We start from the raw sequence: 21,823 nt of genomic DNA, 5'->3' as shown, positions 1-21,823 counted from the left end.
TAGATCTTCATAAATAAAACCTCTACTTCATGGCAAGAGAAGGGAAGGTACAAGATATATATATAAAAAAAAATCCTTCCTGGTTTTAGTTAACTTCATGGCCTTCAACCAAACCCTGAGTTTAACCTTGCAGTTGGAGGTAGCGTTACATGTTATGACAGCCTTTAACCTAGCAGTAACGCAAGGTTTACAGCTCTACCTGTGATTTTAACAGTTCTTTAAATTTTCACACTAAGCATTTAAAGCAATATGGCCATAACTTTCAGATATTCTATATTCCACCATATTCATATAGAATGGGATCACCAATACTTACAGTTTGAGGTTGTCCCCATTTTCTTCAGAGGTAAGAGGGGAATGCTGAAACTTCATATTCCTTAATATACATATGAGATAAAAATCCCCAAAGAAGAAAAGAGATGCATAAGGTAGTCTTACCCACTTCAACATTCCCTCCAAATTATAGAGCTAATAATTAAGCGCAGCTGAGGTTGGAGGTTCCTAGGAAGTTTTTCTGTCCATAAAGATCATATTCCTTATACATGTATAGTATATAGTCTTTCAGGCAGTTTGGCAGTGGAAGGAAGGTCATGAAGACAGGACAACGGAGACACAACCAACCCATGCATTCCCATATCTTCAGATGACAAAGGTGCTTTAGAGAGCAAGGATTTGCTAGAAATAAGAAGGTGAGATTGATAAGTTATTTATTCATTTCTGTGCAATTGTTTGCCTACACTTTTCAAAAACTTTGCTCCAGATTTTGCCACGTGTTCTTTCTGTGAATTGATGGATAAAATCAGTGTGACTGTCCCTGGGTGACTGGACCTGTCACAATCTAGCATTTTTACCTCAGCCCATGCCTCTCTCAGTTATATTTACAAGCATTGTCAGCTAAAGCAACAGACTGTGCTTCTGTTATGTTAGCTAAATGAATGTTAATGCAGTGTAAGTAGTCTAAGTTGAGCAAACGTACTTTAACGTTAAATAGTTGGTCAATATTCTCTGCTAACCTGAAGAAGCTACTAAAAGTAGAATTTTGATTTACTGCTTTTTAATCTGTGTACAAATGAAAAGGACATGGAGTTAATCTAGACTGGAATTCCAATCACGCAGTTAAAGATGGTAATTTATTAGTTATTCCATCACCTTGAGATGGGGGAAGAGCTTTTCGCCCCTTAAAGAGGGGTGTTGTCTACCTTGTAATTGAATCACAGAACCACAGAATCATCTAGGTTGGAAGAGACCTCCAAGATCATCTAGTCCAACCTCTGACCTAACACTAACCAGTCATCCACTAAACCATATCACTAAGAAAGTGATATGAAGTTCCCCAGTACTCCACGTAAACTGTGTGGTCTGTCAAGACTTCTGAAAGAGACTTAATTTAAATGCTACACAGGCTGAGTTTTGTTGCAGACATACCTTATTGTCAAAACATAAATTTTGGCCTAACAAGGGTCAAGAATAGATAAAAATAACACCACCAACAAAGGTCCCCATCCCAGAACAACTTGTGTGTCATTTCACATCTAAATATCAGATACATACTTAAAATTGAATTGATGTCTGCCCAGAGTTCCTGCTTTATAGCTTCCAGCAGATGTTAGTGTGATCGATATGATCTAACATTACTCTCACCACTTTCCTAGAAAGATGCTTCAGCCATGACAAGGTTATCACTTCGCAGAACTGATGGAAACAATGTTTAATATGAAAACATTTGATACTCCTGTAAATGACTTCCCCCTCTGCAGGACAAGAACAATTATTTAACTTCAGCAGAACTCTAGGAAGAGCAAGTGTTCAGTCTGTTAGAGGAGCTTTAGAGGTTGGCACAGCTTGTATTAAGCCTCACTAGTACAATTTGAAAATGTGAGAGTCTTATTCTGTAGTAGATCCAAAAATGAACTTATACAGCTGCATATTTGGTAACTAAGTGCTTAAACAATAGTGCTACCCTTCCCTAAGAGCAATTCCAAACCCTCAGCTGGGAATTTAAACTTATGGACAGTGCTGGTGCTGGAGGAGACCTATGTCTCAGCATGCTGAAGAGGGAACCTGCCAGCCTGGTATATGCTGCACGCCCTCATCTTGAGAGCAGAGGTGCAAGCACTGATCTCTTCTCACTGGAGACCAGCAATAGGACCTGAGGAAAGAGTCAGAGGTGTGACAGGGCTGGTTTTGGCTGGGTAGCAGGAAAAGGGTGGTCAGGCACTGGAACGGGCTCCCCAGGGCATGGCCCTGAGCCTGCTGGAGTTCAAGATGCGTTTGGACAGTGCTATCAGACACATGGTCTGATTTTTTGGGTAGTGCTTTTAGGGACCCAGGAGTTGGATTTGATGATCCTTGTGGGTGCCTTCCAACTCAGGATACTCTATGATTTTATGATCATCAAGTTAAAGAAAGGTTTATTATGTCCAAATGGACTTCACAAACTGCAATACAGTAAAACTCTGATGGCTGTCTCTAGGAACCTGTTTTGGTCAATCCAGGTTTGTTAATTTTTGCTCAGTGTTTATCATGCCAGATTAAGGGGATTCCTACAACAGGCTTCCACTATTAGTGACGTGATAACAGACAACCCAGTGAGCCAGCCTTCAACTCCCTGCTTTCACAGTGTGGACAAGACTGCCCTGTGTTGCAGGAAGAACGGCCAAAAACACAACAGACACTCATATGGTCAGATCATGCTCTCTCTTTATTACCTGAATAGCCTGACTTTTATAGCAAACTTAACAGGGGCAGATAGTGTCTCACAGAAGATTATTGGTCAAAAGCACTCAGACAAACAACTGCAAGAAAACAACCCCTTTGTGATTAGCAGTTATGTAGATCCCATCCTCGAAGCCAGCTGCTGGCAGCAATATTTTTCTAAATTCCACAATTGGGCGATGTGGGAACACTGTCATGGGAACTTCTCATAGTCGTCCTGGTAGCTTGGTTTGCTCAGCTGCAGCAAGTCATGGCCTCCTTGCTGTTTCAAAAATCTCTCAACCCCCTTTTTCTTTTTGAGCAAACCAAGCCCGATGTAACAGTTTTGCAAGTAACCTTTGAACCACATTTATTACAATACAACACACAATGATGATTAACACCACAACAAACAGAATCCTTAATCCCTCTTTGATTAATCCCAGTAACCATCTATGCATTGTTTCAAACAAATCAGTAAGCCATTGATTGAAAGGATTGATATCATATTGAATCTTTCTCATATGCTCTTTCAGGAAAGTAATGGATTTGTGAATTGACTCATTATGATCAGAAAGGTTCAAACAGCACATTCCCTCAAAATCCTCACACCCATGCCCTTGAGCCAAAAGCAAGAAGTCAATAGCAGCTCAATCCTGTAAGAGCGCATGTCGCAGACTATTTTGATCTGGTAACATCTCAAGTATCTCTGTTGTGGCATGGGCTTGCTTCTTGGCCCAGCATACCAATTTTTCTAAGTTGTTAAGTGCGGCCGCAGATGCCACTCATGGCACTAAAATCGCAAATGCTGCTCTAGCTGCAACACCAAGCAATTCAACATTATCATTGCAATCCGATGTGAGCAATGCCCGTTTATGTCTGGTGATCTCACGCAACTGTGACAAGCTAGGAGAAAATACAGTAAGTTTATCTAAGTAACATGGACCACTAATAGCATTTGCAAGAATGCCTTGCCAGGCCCTATGCCCGCAAATCAGAAAAACATCAGGAAGTAAGGCCATAGCTGTACGATTGTTCCAAACGCTATACTTGTAACCCCTTGTCTCCATGCCATAAGCCCCTAAACCCTGCCTAGCAGTGTCACTGTAATCACAGGTGTTATTTGTATTTCTGTACCCATACGGCCCTTTCCAAGTTCCTGTAGCAGGATCTCGGTAATTCATTCTTATTTGTAGTAAAACATTTGGTGCTGCTATATTTATTGTTTGAAAATGAATACTCGCAGGAGGGTCTTCTCGGTCACTAGTCAAACATAAGTGATTCAAGACAAACAATGCCTTGGACAATTGCTCATCCATGTCCTTGATTTCTTTTAATTTCGCTAATTGTTCCTATAAAACCTGATGTGATCGTTCAACCATTGCTTGGCCCGTGGGAGAATATGGAATACCTGTGATATGCTTTACTCCCCACATTTTCATAAATTTTCTAACACTTTTGCTAACATACGCTGGACCATTGTCCATCTTGATCTGCTGTGGCACTCTCATAATGGCAACACACACCATCAGATGTCTACACACAAGGTGTGCTTTTTCTCCCCCCTGTGCCATTGCCCATATGAATCTTGAAAAAGTATCAATACTCACATGCACATATCTTTTAGTACCAAATTCTGGCACGTGTTACATCCATTTGCCATACCTCAAGTGCCTTAACACCCCGTGGATTAATACCCAAACCTAACCCTGGTCCATAATGACTACAGGAAGGGCACACTCTTACTATTCCTTTCACCTCTGTCCAAGTAAATCCAAGCATTCTCCAAAGACCCTTTGCATTCTGATGGAACATTTCATGCGACACTCGTGCATGTGCAAAATCACTCTCAGGCCTCTTTATGACTATACTCACGAATTTGTCTGCTTGTGAATTACCTTCTGCTAACCCAATTGAGAACTGATGACTACGTATATGGATACCACAGCAAGGTGCAGTTCTCCCCTGAATGGCATCTCGCAGCTGCAGAAATAATCTGTCCCTCTTAGTGTGCCATATCAAGGCACATCATATCTGTTCGTTTTACCACGCTGAAAACATACAGAGAGCCTGAGACGATATTAATCGGCTTATGCATCCAGCATTGACAAGCCCAAACAACTGCAGACAATGCCAATGTTTGTAATGAATCCCTTGTCTCCTCCAGAATTATGTATTTCTCCCAACTTCCGTTCTCGTACCACACACGCGCAGCTTTCCTACTTGCCGCACCTGCATCAGTGTATACAGTGCGACCCACCACTGGTCAGGACGAAAGCTGTGGTACTACCTGCCATTTATATGATCTTATAACTTGCCAGAGAGGCCCTTTTGGAGTTTGGGAATGTACCAATCCCGGGTAATCTAACACAGCTTCTTGTAGTGGTATGGATTGCTGTAAACACCATTCCAAATGATCCTGAGTCATTGGTAGACTAATATCTCCTGGTTCCTGCCCACTGATCTCAGTACTTTGAGAGCAACCCTTACGTACTAACTCTGCAATAGCTTCTGCCTGTGTTTGAACACTCGTTTTTGGCTGAATTGATAGGAAAATCCATTCCAGAACTCAAAAAGGCTGCCCTATCATTCCACCCTTGCCATCACCTGTTTCATTTATGCTATTCCTATTACCCGTGCTGTTAGTGTCAGTGGCATCCTCCTGATACCGTTTCTGTCTTTGTCATCCCTTACTCTCCCCCTTTTCTTTTTGCCACTGACCAAGCACCACAAATGGATGAGACACATGATTGCTAATTAGGAAGGAGAGTGCAACTTCTGCTATACGTCTGCAAGCAGTGCCAGCTGCAACCTTAGAAGCTATTTGTGAAAGAGCCTGCCGTTGGTCATTTGTTAGTGCAATCTGCGGCCCTGCACTCATGCCCCGCAATAAAGGTAATAATATAGCTAAGTCATTATTAGTAATCCGTACAATGTGGCAACCCCACTGCATATTATCCAGGAACATTTGTACATCTGTCAAATTATGTAACACTGTAGTTATATCACTGTTCCGTGGATGAATAGTAGAATCTGATATTTTCCATCCCAAGTATAGACACGGCTGGTTCTGCTGAACCTTCTCTGGGGCTATCTTCAACCCTTTTGCTTCCAAACTATCCTGAATAAACTTTAAATCTGAATCCTGTAAGCATTCTGGCCTACCAAACCAAATGTTACCCATATAATGGTAAGTAGTTACGTCACACCATGCTGTCCGAATTGGCTGTAATGCCCAGGCCACATATAATTGACATAATGTATGGGAATTCCTCATCCCCTGCGGAAGCACTAGCCATTCATAGAGCTTTGCCAGGGCTTGTTTGTTAATGGGGGGTACTGTAAGAGCTAATCTCTGACAGTTCTGTGCCAACACATCTAGTTGCCTGGATTGATCAGCTCTCTGTACCAACATGTCCTCTACCAGTGCAGTACTCGGCAATGTAACTAAGATGTTTTGAGTTTTTGGGTCTGCATTATCAAATGCAAGCATTTTAAACACACTGCTTTTAGACTCCGCTGTTAGATCAGGATGATCAGGAATTGCTGCCCACAACTGATCGATAAATTTAGCATATGGTTCCCCAGGGGCCTGTTCTACAGATGCGAATGGAGGTGCTTTCTTTTCCCCTGGGAGACTAAGAAGAGCCCTCAGTGTGAACTGTGCAGCTGTTTGGTGAATAATCGCAGGGAACTGCAACTGAATCTGGGTATTGAGATAAGGACCCGTCCCCATTAACATCTCTGCAGTAATCCCATACAGAGGTTCCCCTGGTTTACACAGTTGACCCGCTTCCCCCTGTGCTAACTGCAACCATTCCCTTTCAAATAATAACAATTGGGAAGGAGTTAACAATAAGTGCACCAAGTTTCGACAGTCAAGTGGACACATTAGTTCTGCCTGGAAAATCCATTGAATTATCTGTCGAGCTGCCTGGGATTGTAAACTGTAGTCCATAACCATTTTTCGAGGTTGTTGTAAAGGCTTGCAATCATGAGGCTGCCACCACCCGGTGCATTGCACAGGGTCAATAATAATAGGGCAGGCCAAGGATGTAGCATGCCAATGCCCTTCTATGATGGCATCATGTATGATGTCGGAGCACCTGTCCCTCCTTGGTGCTGATGGTGGTGTAGTGATGGACAATGAGGGAGTCAGCTCTGGTGGAGCAGACGAGAAAGGAGGCTACTCCAAATCTGTAATTTTTAAGTTCTCCAATTTCACTAGCAGTTCTTGGAACAACTCTTCCAGTGAAGGTCTATTTTCGCAAGCTGCTGCTGCACCTCTCATTGGTGAAGCATCCCAAGTGGATTTATTGCTGCCTGGCAGTGGCACAGATGCTGGCAGCACAGCTTTAACAAGATTTTCTGGCGCAGGGGGTGGGGAGGGCAGCCCCCATTCCCCATCAGCACTCTGCTCCAATAGTCCCTTAGTTATTTCTGCTGCTGATTGCTTTATTGGAGAGGTCATACCCCGAACCAGGGTGGGTGCAGGAACCGACGAAAAAGATCGTGTCAGCTGCGTTCCTGAGGTCTCAGGTTTTGTACTCAGTGTTCTGTGAGTCCCAGACAGTACTGACAAAGCTCAAAGCTTGCACCACCGCCATAGCCAGCTGCCATTCGATTTTCATACTGCACAGCACATTAATCACTGTGTGCCACGTCCCACTTAGGTCTTTATCTAGCTGTCCACTTGAAATGGCTTTATCCCATAAGCGATCTGTTACATGCCGCCACTCAGCTGGGCTTAACATTAGAGGGATTCCCTTCAGAAACCCTCCTTCTGAGCCCAGTGCACCAAGGATTTGATCTTTTTAACATTGCAAGATACACCTGTCTTAGAGAGAATACTAGAGAGAAGCTGGATAGCCGCTTCCTCCTTCGTGGTTACGTCAGACGAACTGCAGGGTTGTGATCTCCACCCCTCTGCTATGTGCCAACCCACCACACGGTGTCCGTTGTCTGCCGTTTCCACTTACGCCTCCGATCTGCCGTAGCAACTCGACTCCGGATGTCCCGCGTCTCACCGCGATACTTCACTCTTCCGCGTCCCACTGCGATTCTCTGTCTCCGCGTCTCACCGCAATTCTCCGTCTCCGCGTCTCACCGTGATATCTCTGTCTCCGTGTCTCACCACGATACCTCTGTCCGGGTCTGTGCTTGGAGTCTCTCAGCATCTCTCAGGTCTCTCAGTGTCTCTGGGTCTCAGCCTGTTCGGGTGCCATATGTTTCAAAAATCCCTCAACGGAGAGGAAATTCGGTACGTATAATTAGCACATCATTAGTTGTATTTTCACAGTTCTAAAATATTGTTCATGATAGTTTGCTGTCATAAACAAGGCCTCAGGCAACATCTGTCTAATTTTAAAACTTTGTCTGTTTTTACCTTTATGTGTAGACTGTTTTACAGTTCAAAACATTTCCTTTTCAGACAGCTCACATTCATCAGTATATCTTCACTTAGTTGTATGAAGGATACTGGCAGTAAAACACCAACATATGAAGCCACCTGATACACTTATCATTGTATTTTTGATAGCAGTAGAAGTCCATCCATCAGTCACATACTGCGAATGGGAAGCATTTCCTCGAGGGCAATCAAAGCAGCTGTGCAAGTCATAACCATAGTTTATCAGCATTCTCAACATGACTTCGTCTTTCAGAGCATACTGTAGAGCTGATGGAAAATGTGTTGTATTCTCTCTGCAGAAGTAATTGACATTAGCCCCCCAGCGGAACGGTAGATTTATTAACTCATAGTTGCCCATTCTCAAGGCTATTTGCAGTCAGTTGATGGGATCTTGGTTTGGCAAGGCTCCAGCATTCAGTAGCAGTTGTGTTGAACAGATATCCCCATTTGAAACAGCTAAGTATAATGCTGATTTCCAGCGGTCATCGTAGCCTTTGCAAATTCATTGATCCAACATAAAATTGGCATCAAACCCAGATTTGAGAAGAAACTCAAGGCACTGAGGATGTGCTCCTGCTGCTGCTGAGTGAATCAGACTTATTCCACTTTCTTTAATGGCATCAAAATTCGGAACTGGAACTAAATTCTTCAAGGCACTGGAGAAAAAAATGATTTTTTCCTTTTGTTCTGAGAAAATTAAGTTGATTTTCTGAAGACTATGAAGACTATATTTCAAGTCAGAGCGAACTTTAAAGCTGAGCATGAAATTTTAAATATAGATTTTAATAGTAAAAAACAGTCATGCATGAAATATTCATAGCCATACAAAGACTAAAATCACGGATAGAAAATTGTTTCTGGTAATTTTACTCAAAAATTTCTTATGCTGTTACAGTGACAAACACTATGAAACTAATAGAAAAATTGCCAGCATAAACCCTATCATTCTGGTTTTTAGAGATTCCATTTCCTTCTCTTCTCATTTGCTCCAAGTAGTGAACACAATGCAAATAAGTATGCTGCCATACTATGAATTGTTTCCTGTGCTGTATGCACTCCACATGGAAAAAATGTGTGCAGACCTTTTTGATGGTCAGCATGCAGTATTCCTGCACTGCTTCATTATTTCATGGATATTTTTTGCTTTACCAGACAGACTTATTCAAATGCACAGTTTAAAAATACCTGCTGTACTTTTTTTTAATTTTTTCTGAGGGAAAGAAAAAAACATGCCTGAAAGGCACACCTCTTAGCTATGCCATAACATTTTTTTTTCCCCAAATTTATTGGACCATCAACCAACAGAAGATCTATGAAGGAAATACAATTGTTGAAGAAGAAGAAAAAAAAAAAATAAAAAGAAAAGCCCAGCAAGTCAGGACAGCCACTAGTTAGAAGAAATCCAGGAGGGCTGGCTGAGTAAGGCTTGGCCTCAAACATCCTTCAGGCAATGCTGAAGAGGCTTCCACATTTTCATCATTACCTATAATTTCCTTTCAAGAATGTGAGGACAATTATTTTGGTTCAGACCAAAAATTGTTTAGCCTGTTGACTCGTATCATCTGACAGAGACCCAAGCTACTATACTTTTTTAGAGATTGCATCACGTACAACACACCAGAATTTTTCCTCTCTAGAAAACAGTCTCAGATCACACGCCCAGGCCACCACAGTGTGTTACGTATTTTCTCTGATAGCAGCTGAGATCCCTCTAATATCCAAGAAATACCTTGGAAATATCCGTTATCATAAAAAGATTGCTTGGAGAAATAGGAGTGTTAAAATCTCACTGAAGATGTAAATGAGGAAGAGGCCAATAAGGCTTTTCATACTCAGCAGTGCATCATCTTCCAGGGCTGATAGCCAGTGCAAAGCATGAGAAACATGACATCAAGTTAAGAAGGAGCCTTCCCACCTCATCTGTACTACTTCTGTGAGAGTTCTTATTCCTAAAGCACGCTGAGCAGCTGAGATGAAGAATGTGAATGTTTGCCCTTATCTGCATATCTCAGCCTACAGATTAATTTAATTGGGAAAAGCAAGAAGTTTCCAGATTTACTCATGTGAGAAGCTACCGCACAGTCCAAGGGAAATCAAGTAGCTTACTCAAAGAGTAAGGATTGCATAATGCTATATACTTCAAAAGTCTAATAATACAAATAGAGGCTTGTTACTAAGGAAGCCACTAGCTTACTTCATGCCTTCCAGAAGCTCCCCTGCCCAATGCAGAGGGAGCCACTCTGTTAGGAAGCACCTGCAGAAAAGGGCAGTGTCACTAATTTAGATAAGGGTCAGAATTCTACATGAAATCAGTGGGAATTCCACATGAAACCTAACATGTAGCGAGCAAGGGCAAAGCTCCAGAGGAAGGTAAAAGTACAAAGAGAAACAAAAGTATTAAGAGACAAAGCCAGTGCAAAGTATTTCATACACAGAAAAAAAACAAGCTGTAAAGAACTAGGATCTACTAAGGACCGTAACCCTCTTTCAATTATGGTAGCAACTGGAGAAGGATGCATTTAGCCCTTAACGCTTCTTGACTAGCCTAATCATTGGAATCTGATTTATTTATTTAAATGAGAGTGGTTCTTCCGTGCAGTAACCAGTCTGGTCTCAGCTATCAATCCACTTCCTTGCCAGCTGAATAACAGATGCTATATCAACAGAGGCAGAACTGGACTAGACTCAAAGCTCTCTACTACAACATTCATGCTTGAAAAAAGGTACTGATGTTTAGTAATTTAAGAAAATAGTCATCTAATTTCATTTTAAAAAACCCAAAGTATCAGCATCTTAGTTGAATGCTGGACATGAATTCTTAAGCATCTCATATTTAGAGAAAACCATTGTTTTCTATTTCTTATTTCCCCCCTTTTTTGTACGTACAATAAAAATGGAGCTTTCCTTGTAAAAGCAGGACCTTCTCTCCAGATGAGGACAAAATTGTAGGTAAAGAATTGAATATGAAAGAAAAAGTCACCTCCATTAGGAAGAGTTATTCCAGCTGGTTGATGAAAGGCATTCTGATATAGTTCTATTTCTCATATAAGTTGACGATTTTTGCTAATAAAAAGGTAGCACCCAAGTAAGCAATCACCATTAATTTCAGCAAAAATTTTGCTTATCAGTGCTTTAGGTTAACAGTATACTTTCCTCTATTAGATCTAGTAAGTTCTTTTGCAGGCATCAAGAGGACCTAAAGCATATGATATACAATAAACCAGCAAAATAATTACTGAATACTTGTTTTCATACTTTCTCCAGAGACATTAAAATATGTAATTAAAAAAGGGCTTGGAAAAAAGAAATCCATATATAACAAATTAATATTCTGGTGATCAAACACATGGAATATATACAGCAAGAATATAAATATGGATTTTATGCATTGCTGTAGCATATATATAGCATTGCTATATAGCATATATATAGCATTGCTATACCAATGCATATATGCAATTCAATGCAGAATATGCAACGAAATCTCTGTTTCCTGCAAATGTAACAAAGAAATAAATATGTTTCAGGAATGGATTTATAGCATCAAGTTCCACATCCAAGAGGTCTCCAGGGCAGTATTATATGCAGAGTACACTGTGATTGATAGCAGCTTCCAATGCAGGCCCCTTTATCCCCTAACATATTTCACTATCAAAGGCATAAACAATTCAGCCCCCTCCACCCAATTGCTTTTATTCCATTTCTGAAAACTCATTCCACAAATTCCTAGTGCAAGAACTGGCTTATAAAGTGTGTGCCGACTCCATGCACAAGGGAATCCTACGCAACATGTAAACCTAAATGCTGTCTTTTGAAAACTGGGCTGTGTGCAAGGAACCACAGAGCAGCCTCTGATCGCAAGTCCATTAAAAGCCATGGGAATTTTCAATCTCCTCCATCCCCAGATCATCCAATTTTCCTTGAAAGAAAGGCATTGAGAACTTGCAACTTAACAGAAAGTTGCATTGCATTACGTTCACCTATTCCTAAGGAAGAAGGTCAGCACTCCTTTGACTCTGGCTGAACCTTACTGGAGTTTCTGAGAAAAAAAAAAAAAAATCCTGTTCCCACAGAACCATTACAAATAATGGCAAGAAACAGACAACCAATGCTATGCCACTGATTTTAAAGCAAAGCCCCCATTTTTAACCAACGGTGCACATTAAGTCATTGTTACCTAGATGGGTACTTTTATTATGGTTTTAGGACTGTATTTTTTCCCCTATGAATGATGGATTTTCATTTTAAGTCATTAAATAAATCCACATTATCATTAAAAGTGTATTACAGATGGAATTCAGCAAAGACTCCCATACACGGGCCAACTCCTGTCCACATGCCAGTCCTCAGCATCCCATTACTTGCAAGGCTAAGCATAAGCCGTCTCAGATGAACCACTGGAGCAGGCAAATCCACTGCACAGTGCCTTTCAGACACATTGTACCAATTTATTCACAAGTCCAAAGCAAAATCTGTTCTAATTGCATTGAATCTACCCTACTTCCTTTGAAGACACCAGTTTTATGTCAAACCTCATTTGCTTGTTGTTTGCATTGAAATAAAGTACTAACTAGTATATCTGTTAACTAAAGAGTGGCATTAATTCCAATCAGTTCCTTTATGAGAAAGTCTGTTTCCCTTCTGCCCACGTTTGCTGCCTGCACGCTAATTCACCCTTGCTTAAACATGCAATGCTGTCACCACACATCCAAAAAATCTGGCTTTTTAAAACCATATTATGACAGGTGTAATGTGTGATTTATGCAGCTGGATTGCATCCTCCCCGAGATGGATGTGTGTACATATATGAAGTCAGTGTAAAATATGTACCTGCCTTTGTAACTACAGCGCACAAGGACTGCACACTATTTCCTGAAGTTTGAGCCATTTTGATACATTCTGCCTCCCCTGTCTTGTACAAAATGCTGTCATTTACTAAATTCACTAGAGAAACCCTATGGCCTACTGCCCTACATTACAGCATGCTAATTAATTAGATATTCTTCCACTACTGCATTCTAGATCAATGGGAAGAAAAAAAGGCTGTGTTCCATACTTCCCCTTTGTTTTTATACTTCCACACCATAGCCAATGGCTCTTGTATTGAAACCCTATGCTGAATGTAATGAGATGCAAGACTCTTCCACATCCATGGTTACTGTTTACTAACAAAACATGATGTCAGGAATTTAATTAGGTTGTTTCTAGCACAGAGATTTTAAACCATGAAATCATGATGGTGTCTAATCTTTTATTTGCTTGGATTTTATAAAAAATCCACATAAATAAATAAATAAATAAATAAATCAAACTAGACACCATTCCTTTGTCACAGAAAGCTGATCTTCTCAGGCTTTAAGAGTAATTAACACAAGCTGTTCTTTTTCCAAACCACACCACAGCAGCAACTGCCACTAGCACTGCTGTGCTTCAAGATTGTACCACTCTTTTTATTACAATCCTTACTTTCAAGGCTTTTAACTTAGCTGAAAAACAAGTCTCAGCCTCAAAATTGGCGTATGTGCTCAAGTAACACCTTTTTAACATCAAAGTTGTTATAAGATTGCCTAGAGTTGGGGCACATTAGGGTACCTGTTGTCCCTGTTCCTACAGAGCACAGAAGAACAGGTGCAGGGACCATGGAGATGTCTGATGACTCTTTGTACAGCCTGGCCTTTCCCATCTGACCACCACTTTACCTTTTTTAACAGACTAGCGACATCGACTGTAACCAACAAGCAGAAAGTTTCTCCCTTGAGAAAGTCCTAGATCAGAATACATCTTTCAAGACCACCTTTTTTTCCTCTCCATGATAGGAATTGGTTGACTTTTGCTACCCTGGAGGTGGGCAGGAAATGCTGCTCTTTACCATCAACATCACTCTCGTATCAAACTCCAGGCCACTCGCTACACCTACTGCTTGTGCTGGCTGCCAGCTGAGCAGCTGTCTATTCCTCACCCTGCACAAAAGCCACTCTGTGTGGTGGGGCCCTGGCGCCCCCAAGGAGAGTACCACCAGACAGGCGAGTGACACATGTGAGAGTTACTGTAACACCCAGGGGAGAGCACGCCAGGAAGACTGGTCTGGTTCATCTCTACAAAAGAAGGTATAACTGCTTTTGTCACTATTACCACTGAAGTTTCTTAATGTACAAAGCCAGAGGTGAAAAAGCGGTAGGATATCAGACAGACTAAAGAACTTCATTAAACCCACACTTCCCAAAGTCATGCTTTGACAGCTGCCTCTTTGTCATCAAGAGTAGAAATCTCATGAAAGTGTCTGAAGTTCTAAGTGACAGCAATGTGGTCACACTTAAGTATAAAAATAAAAGGTATAACTTCAAAGAAAAACAAGCTAGAAGTCAAACTTGAGAAAGTACATCACCACATGGAATTGCTAGATGCCCTAAAGAATTTTTCTGAACATATCCTATTGAATAGAAAGATGTTGAAAGGTGGATTGGTAAATCAGTGGAGTTTTAAGGCAGTGCTTTGGTTCTGTCATCTAGGATAAAATATTTACTGCTACTTCACATAGCAAAATTCTCATGACTACGAACACTGGAAAGGATTATAGTGAGTGTTTTCTAATACAATGATTAAACTTTTGCTGAAGAATTCTAACTTTGTTAGTTTGGTCAAAACATTTGATAATCTTGGAAAAGTGCTTTGGTTGGGGGAGAAGAAACCAAAGCCATATTTTTTTCTGTTCAGATATGAAGGGAATGAGGACACGGACTCCAGATAGTCGAAAACTAGAGATCTTTTATTGTTCCAATCCAGATACTATACAGCTTCTGACCCAGCTACAGGTGCTGCACATGGCTAGCAAGCATGGCTACAGACTTCTGATTGGTGCATTCCTTTTGATCACACGTAGCCCTCTATAGGCCCGTTTGAGCCTAGCATCTTCTTCTTATTGGTTCCCACTCCCTCTTATTCTGCCTTAGGTTACCACTCTATGCCCTTGAGTAACCTTCTTCTTAACCCTTAGTGCACCGCTGTATCAACAGCTCCAGTTTATCACTGAATGGGTCACCCATACAGATATGCTGTTTTTCACTATTATTTCTTAAACACTTTAATTTTCAGCTGAAAACTTATCAGACAATCCTCTCAAGTTTTTTTCAAAAAACGTTTGAACCTTGAAATTTATATGTGACTTGATCCAAAAACTAAAGGCTGGTAGAAATAACCCGAAACAAAGATGTGATCATCCCACAGCCCAGAAAGACTGTGAAACTGATGCCCCTGAATAACCTGAACTAGCATGTTAGGAAGGCTCTGTAGACCTCCCCAGATCCCTTTAAGTCTAACTTACTCTGTGAACCCAGCTCAGCTATTCGGAGAGGTCTGAAGATAGTTTCCCATCTCTGTATAGTACAGCCTTCAGCTCTATGACAGAGGCCAGACCCTGACAAACTCAATATCACTTCTCAGCAGGCTTGTGCCAGTTCTCCAGGGAGAAATAAGTAATTTGTTCTTTCCCGTAAAATCCAGAAGTAATAATTGAAGACACTTAGACACTTTTGGACAGAAGGTGGATGATTTTACAATTTTATTTTTATTTTTTTGCGGTTCCACAAAACTCCATGGTGGATGCAGACCTTCTGCGTATCTATTCACACGTACTTAAAATGGGATTAAAATGCAGTTGCAACACTCATTTATAGAAATCTTCCTTTCACCAAATTCAGTTGCTTCCTCGGGACTGGCCTTTGCACATCTTCACTTACTAAATTTAGGCCTCAATTGAAAAGCAAAGTCCACTTACCACATGGAAGGAGACAATTTTCTAGGGGAGCACTAGCAGCAACACTACTGCACAAGGTGCACCTCCACTGCGACCATGTAACAGCTCTGCCCAGCACTCTGAATGGAGCAACAGCTTTGTCATGCAGATTGTTTCCCATTTTTGCAAGTTAAGATTCCCAGGATGCATGAAACACTGCTAAGAGGACTCCTGAATGTCTCCAATCAAAAATGTGGACCCTCGGGGAGCTTCTGACCACACAGCTTTCTACATTTCAGCAATGATGCTACCAAGGTAATCCAGGTGCAGCTAGAAGTAACTGTAGGTTTTGAAAGGCTCAGTGACAGTCATTTTTCCAGAAACATTTTAAATAAAAGGTACCTTGTAGTTCATAAGTCACTTTAAAGGAGCAGGCAGAGATGACATTGAGGATGAATCTGAGAGTAAGTGTATTAAGTGAATGACAAAGGCTATTCTAACTGAGCATTTAAATGCTTTGATCTTATGATAAAAAAGCATCTGCATCCCCTTTAATTTTGTTCTGGGTTTATATAAGCAATTTCTTTCTCTTCTTTATCACTTAACAACATGAATTTCTCCTGCACAGAGCTATACCATTGTTCCCATCAGACTTCAGAACATGACTGTGCACTGTGTTATTACACAAAAAAGCAGAAACAGCAAGTTTTGGCATTCTGCCATTGCAATTTCACTTATTTTTATCTTAAGTGCAAACTGTTCGTTGCTTGGCAAAGAATAAGATGTGTGTGTTACAGCGGGGAGGGCAAAAATATGAGCTGGAAGTCGAGCAGTGTACATTGTGCTCACCAGACTGTATTTTATGGCCTCAAAGTTACCCAGTATCAGCTGATCTAAGACTCACCATGGGAAAAAAAAATCACATGGGAAGCAAAGTAGAAATACTTTGTGAAATCTCCCCTCCTTGAAACACTCAGGTAGCGAAGAATAACAATATCTTTTGGTCTTTATTTACTGTTGGTTGGAAGGTGGTATTTTAAGCATTAGTTTTGTCAAAGGACACAGAAGGCAGAGCAAAGGAGTTGTCAAAAGGAGAGGTGTAAACTCAGCACACTTGCTGCCTTCTACTCCACCCATTTCTCAACTGATTAGAATGAACATATGACAAGCTACAGGACCACTAGTCAAAAGAAGAGGGCTAGGAAAGAGACATAGCTTAATTTTATGGTAACTGGAAGGATCTTAAAATGATTGCTTAGTTGATGTACTCAAAAAAAATGCAAAGCAGAATAGGTACATGAAGCCAAAAGAAAGGAATGCAGCTTTTCCCATCAAGCAAGAATTAAGGACTCCGTGCTCTTTCCTCATGTTGGGCAAAGAAAAATAAACAGTAAGTACAAAAATGTTGCAGATGCGTAATAAAACAATCAAGTCTCATAAGTTTACATATTTCCTCCACTAGAGTGATGCAGCAAAGGCAGGCAAATGGTTTCAGAGAGAAGGCAGATCAGCTGCAATTAATTTCAGCAGCAAAGAATCAGTAGCCTAAGACCAAAATAAACACATTTGTCTAAGCGAGGAGTATCTGGGTGGGCACCATCAGAATAACCCAAATGTGATTCTGAAGAAATAAAATCCAGAAATTGATCCTAGGAAGTCTATAAATGATCATGACATGACTTTTTCAATTTGGCCTAAAAATCACCCTTATAATAATCTGGAAAAACAAAAACAAACAAACAAACAAACAGCCAAACAAAACAAACAAACAAACAAAAACAAAATGAAACAAGACAAAACAAAAACAAACAAACAAAAACAGGAAAAAAAAACAAACAACTTTTTTTTCATTTGGTAGAAAATTCCCCAATTCATCTACAGATGTTATATCATCATTAGCAGTCACTGATGATTGCTTCAACTGAAGAATGAATATTACAGTACCATGTGCTCAGATACTAACTTTTCAAAACTAATGCCTAATCCTGGAATTACATCAGGTCTGCATTCAGTTTCTAGCTCAGCAACAGACTTGTGGGCTTACTGATAGGGGTAATGAAGGAACAGATGGGAGGATGGGCAAAAGACCCTTGGGCTATGATAACAAATTAAAGCATTAAAGCTTTCAAGCAGAATCTACATAGATCTCAATGGGAATTTTAGTTATAGAAAACCCAAGTTCTTTCTACCTATGTCATCATGTCTTCAATAACTTCAGTCTTCTGGGACTGCTGTCTGTGCAGTGGGACTGACATAACAGTTCTCACAACACTGCTATCTGCTCTGCAGCAAGATCTCAATTCCTAGCCCTACTAAAACAATGCCTAACACAATGGGGACTCTGAACTCATCTGAGAGCATCAATACTCTCAAGCCATGTAGCAGTAGCATCCCACACAGGCAGCCTTTAAAGAGTCTTTCCCTGTACAGCTACAAAGACCATGCCCAAACCTCTCTCCCCATAAACAAAATGAAAAGAGGTGTTTAGTCACTTAAATGAGACTATTTGTCCTAATGATTCATTTAAACAAAATACTGTTTTATTATGGATAACTGTTTCCCATAATGAAGCATATTGGACACTGCACCCTAGGGAACTGTGTCCTGCTTTCCTGTTGTAAGGAACAAAACATTGTGTTGGCAGCCTGGGAACTTTCTTCTGACTGAACTGCTCCCACTTTGTCAGCCTTGACCTGTATGTGGAGAAAAGCACTAGGCAGAGCCCCTGCACATTCCACAGTAACGGGATCTGTAAGAACAGCCACTCAGATCTACACATATCTATGTGTATCTAACATCGAGTGTAAAGCACGTAAATCTTTGAGAAATAAAGACAAGAGGAAATTAATTCTGCTTTTGAATACTGCTACAGAACATCAGCCTGACCCAAAGATCTTTCTAGGTATCCATGGTCATTTATAGTATAGGAATGAAAAAGTGCAAGTGAAAATAAGAGTGAAGTCACTGAAAATAAGAGTGAAGTCACATAAGGGTGAAATCCCTTTCAAAGGTTGTCTTAACAGTTTTCCAAAACATTCCAAGCTATTTCTTTTCAAATTAATGCCTTGTATTAGGCTACAGTAAAACAGACGAAAAGGAGAGCGAGAATTCCTTCATAAAGAAAGGAGGCATTGGATTTCTATGAGGTTGTCCAAAAACAGGGGCAAACATGAATTTTCTCCACTTGGTCTCTGTAATACTTGTATTTCTTGTCCACTTGAGCAAGAGAGTGATCTTTCTGCAGGTCCTAATTCCACTTGCAGATGTTTCCAAACAAGCTGTTATAATGCCCAGAGCACCAGCACTGGTGTTTTTGCCTGGGACAAGACACAAACAGAGCAAGAAAGACTACAGGGAGCTTGTCACCCTTGTATCCTATTAATGTTGGAGAGAAGGATTGATAGCCCTTTCTGGACTAGCAGTAATTACTCCTCAACAAAGAGGCATTTTGGAGAAATGTCACATGACATTGAGAAGTTGTGCTGTAAGCTGTGGCTCTGATGACTCAGCACTTAGCATCACTGGAATTTCATTTTAGTGGTTCCTTCACATGGCTTTTCCTTATTATGACATAAAAAGGATAAAGGCAGCAAATGATTATAGCACCTCTGTATTACCTACAGATGCATGCAGAATCTGAAATACCATTTCAGACTGTGATACCTTCCTGCACTCATTCTGCCAGCCTCTGAATGTTACTATGCCTGATGCATGTCTAAGAGCTCACTTGGTTATAGCACATCACTAGACATGGGGAAACAGGATGCCTCTGGGATTTAGCATCTAAGTCTCTTGTTCCTACTGCTGCACAAGAAAACACAAAACTACAAAGGTAAATTGAGCTTCCTGCAATTTGACAAACTGTATGAGGCTGTCACTGGAAGTACAAGAGAAGTTCCTGGCCCAAATGCTGCAGCCCACCCAAGAGACTGATAAAAGCCTGCATTGTAGCCTCCTCTAAGCAATTAGCATCACGCTGCTCTGAGCTGGTTTTGGAACTAGTTCAGGAACATGCACAAATGATGTAGCCACAACAGCAGGAGGGGTGTGCTTAATGATACTGAAGACTGTGCCTCTTAAAGAGCAGCAAGGGTATGGTCCAGCAACTAAGTTTCAGGCCTTTGGTTTATCCAAGTGTGCCAGGGTGAGCATAGGATTCAGACCCACTTTGTGCTGACTTCAGGAGCTTGGAGTAAAGGGACAGAACTTCAGAAGTTGCCCACTAACCAGTAGTGATCCACCCTCTGACTTTTCTAGAAGCAGATGGACTAATTTGGATATAACACCCTGGAACTTCATCCACCCTATAGCCATAGCAATAAGTTAATAAGGACTCAAATTATTTATTTTTGTTACCCGCTGAAGTTTAAATGTATTGCAATGGGACCTCCTCCTGGCAGTCCTAATGCTATCAATTTCTTTACCAAATGGCTGGAGAACCATTTTGTAAAGTTTTCTGCAAAGTCTCCCAATATTTCAGCGACAGGGGTACATGGCTTGAGTTGCCACTTAACAAATGCATTGCTGCTCATCTCAGTGAGATACCATTAATTACTTGCAGACAGCACCAACAGGTTTTAAACTACCTTTACTTTTTTGGGGGGGGCTAAGGGGTGGGAAAGGGAGCACAGAGGACACACCAAATTAGTCTGATCCACACTGGACAGGAAACAGAGGTAGCAGATATTGGTATGCTATGGCCTCAGTTTCACCACTGTTCCAGTAAAGATAATGTAAGTAAAATTTAACTGAAGAAAAAAAACAGATGAGAAAAGGATTAATCTGTAATAGCTACCAGCTATGCTTTAGCAGTTTTTCAGACATTAAAACCAAGGATTAGCATGTCAGCCTGAGGACAGTGGAGCTGTACTAAGTGCCAGCTGAAGGAAGTTCTCCTTCAAGCACCAGATTCTTCTCCACAACAGACACCACTCAGTTGAAAACCAGTACAGCTCTGACAGGTTGGGGCACTTCACTTTCACAGGTGATGGGCACCACCAATACAGACGGGATAAGACGACAGTAGAGCAGTTTAAATATATTAGGTATATTAGATAGGCCCTTAATACCTGGATAGCATACAGTTATGCAATACTTAATTGGCCTCAATTATGATTTTCATGACTGACAAGAACAACCCACAAGAAACATCCAATGTCTCCCTGTAACAAGGGAGCCTGGACAGTCAGATACAAATACCACCTAATCCTTACATTTCCAAAGTTTCTAATGCTAGAAATAGTATTAAAGAGAGGCAAGGAACCAAGATGATGGCTCAGACTGCAAATGCAGCAATGAATAGCTAATACAGAAACCAGATACTGTGCTTTGTGAATGGAGGAATTGTGACTTAAAATCTCAGGACAACTAACAGGGAAAACCCTTGGAACTAACATGACCCCAATGATAGCTAGGAAAAGTGGCTGAAGAATGAGAGAAGAGGTTAAACCATCAGCAAAGTGGTCTCAAATCAGGGGAAGATGATATAGCAGAAAGGAAGATGCTGTTTCAGTTAGCAACCGACTATTATCCTGCTTGTCAACTGATCCTGGTTAATTTATGACTTCCAAGAAATAAGGCTCTAAACATGAAGCATGCTACCAAGCTGAGGGGTTCAAATAGGTCTTTTAAAAGTAGCCATGATCTATAAACCTACCCTTGTCTCTTAGAATCATAGAATATCCTGAGTTAGAAGGAGCCCAAAAGAACCTCCAAGTCCAACCCCTGGCTCTACACAGAACCAACCCAAAACCAAACCCTATGTCTGACAAAATCGTCCAAATGCTTCTTGACCTCTGGCAGGCTCGGTGCCATGCCAACTGCCCCAGGGGAACCTGTTCCAGTGACTGACCCCCCTTGTGAAGAACCTTTCCCTAAAACCCAGCCTGACCCCCCCCCGTCCCAGCTCCATGCCATTCCCTCGGGTCCTGTCGGTGTCCCCAGAGAGCAGAGCTCAGTGCCTCCTCCTCCGCTCTCCTCACGAGGGA

At 41.1% G+C, this 21,823-nt stretch overlaps 1 pseudogene across 1 annotated transcript; it reads right to left on the bottom strand.

Moving 5' to 3' along the window:
* Nucleotides 1–475: 475 nt before the first annotated feature.
* On the bottom strand, nt 476–10,314 carry LOC311213057 (dynein axonemal heavy chain 12-like; annotated as a pseudogene). Its single transcript has 3 exons — nt 8,217–10,314; nt 1,552–1,692; nt 476–675 (listed from the first exon to the last, which is right to left on the bottom strand). The product of its transcript is annotated as a dynein axonemal heavy chain 12-like (transcript).
* Nucleotides 10,315–21,823: the final 11,509 nt, after the last annotated feature.

The sequence above is a fragment of the Netta rufina genome (assembly GCF_964035555.1).
Source record: "Netta rufina genome assembly, chromosome: 10".
Taxonomy (NCBI): Eukaryota; Metazoa; Chordata; class Aves; order Anseriformes; family Anatidae; genus Netta; species Netta rufina.
The sequence above is the reverse complement of the archived record's forward strand: the minus strand, read 5'-3'. Positions and strand labels throughout refer to the sequence as shown.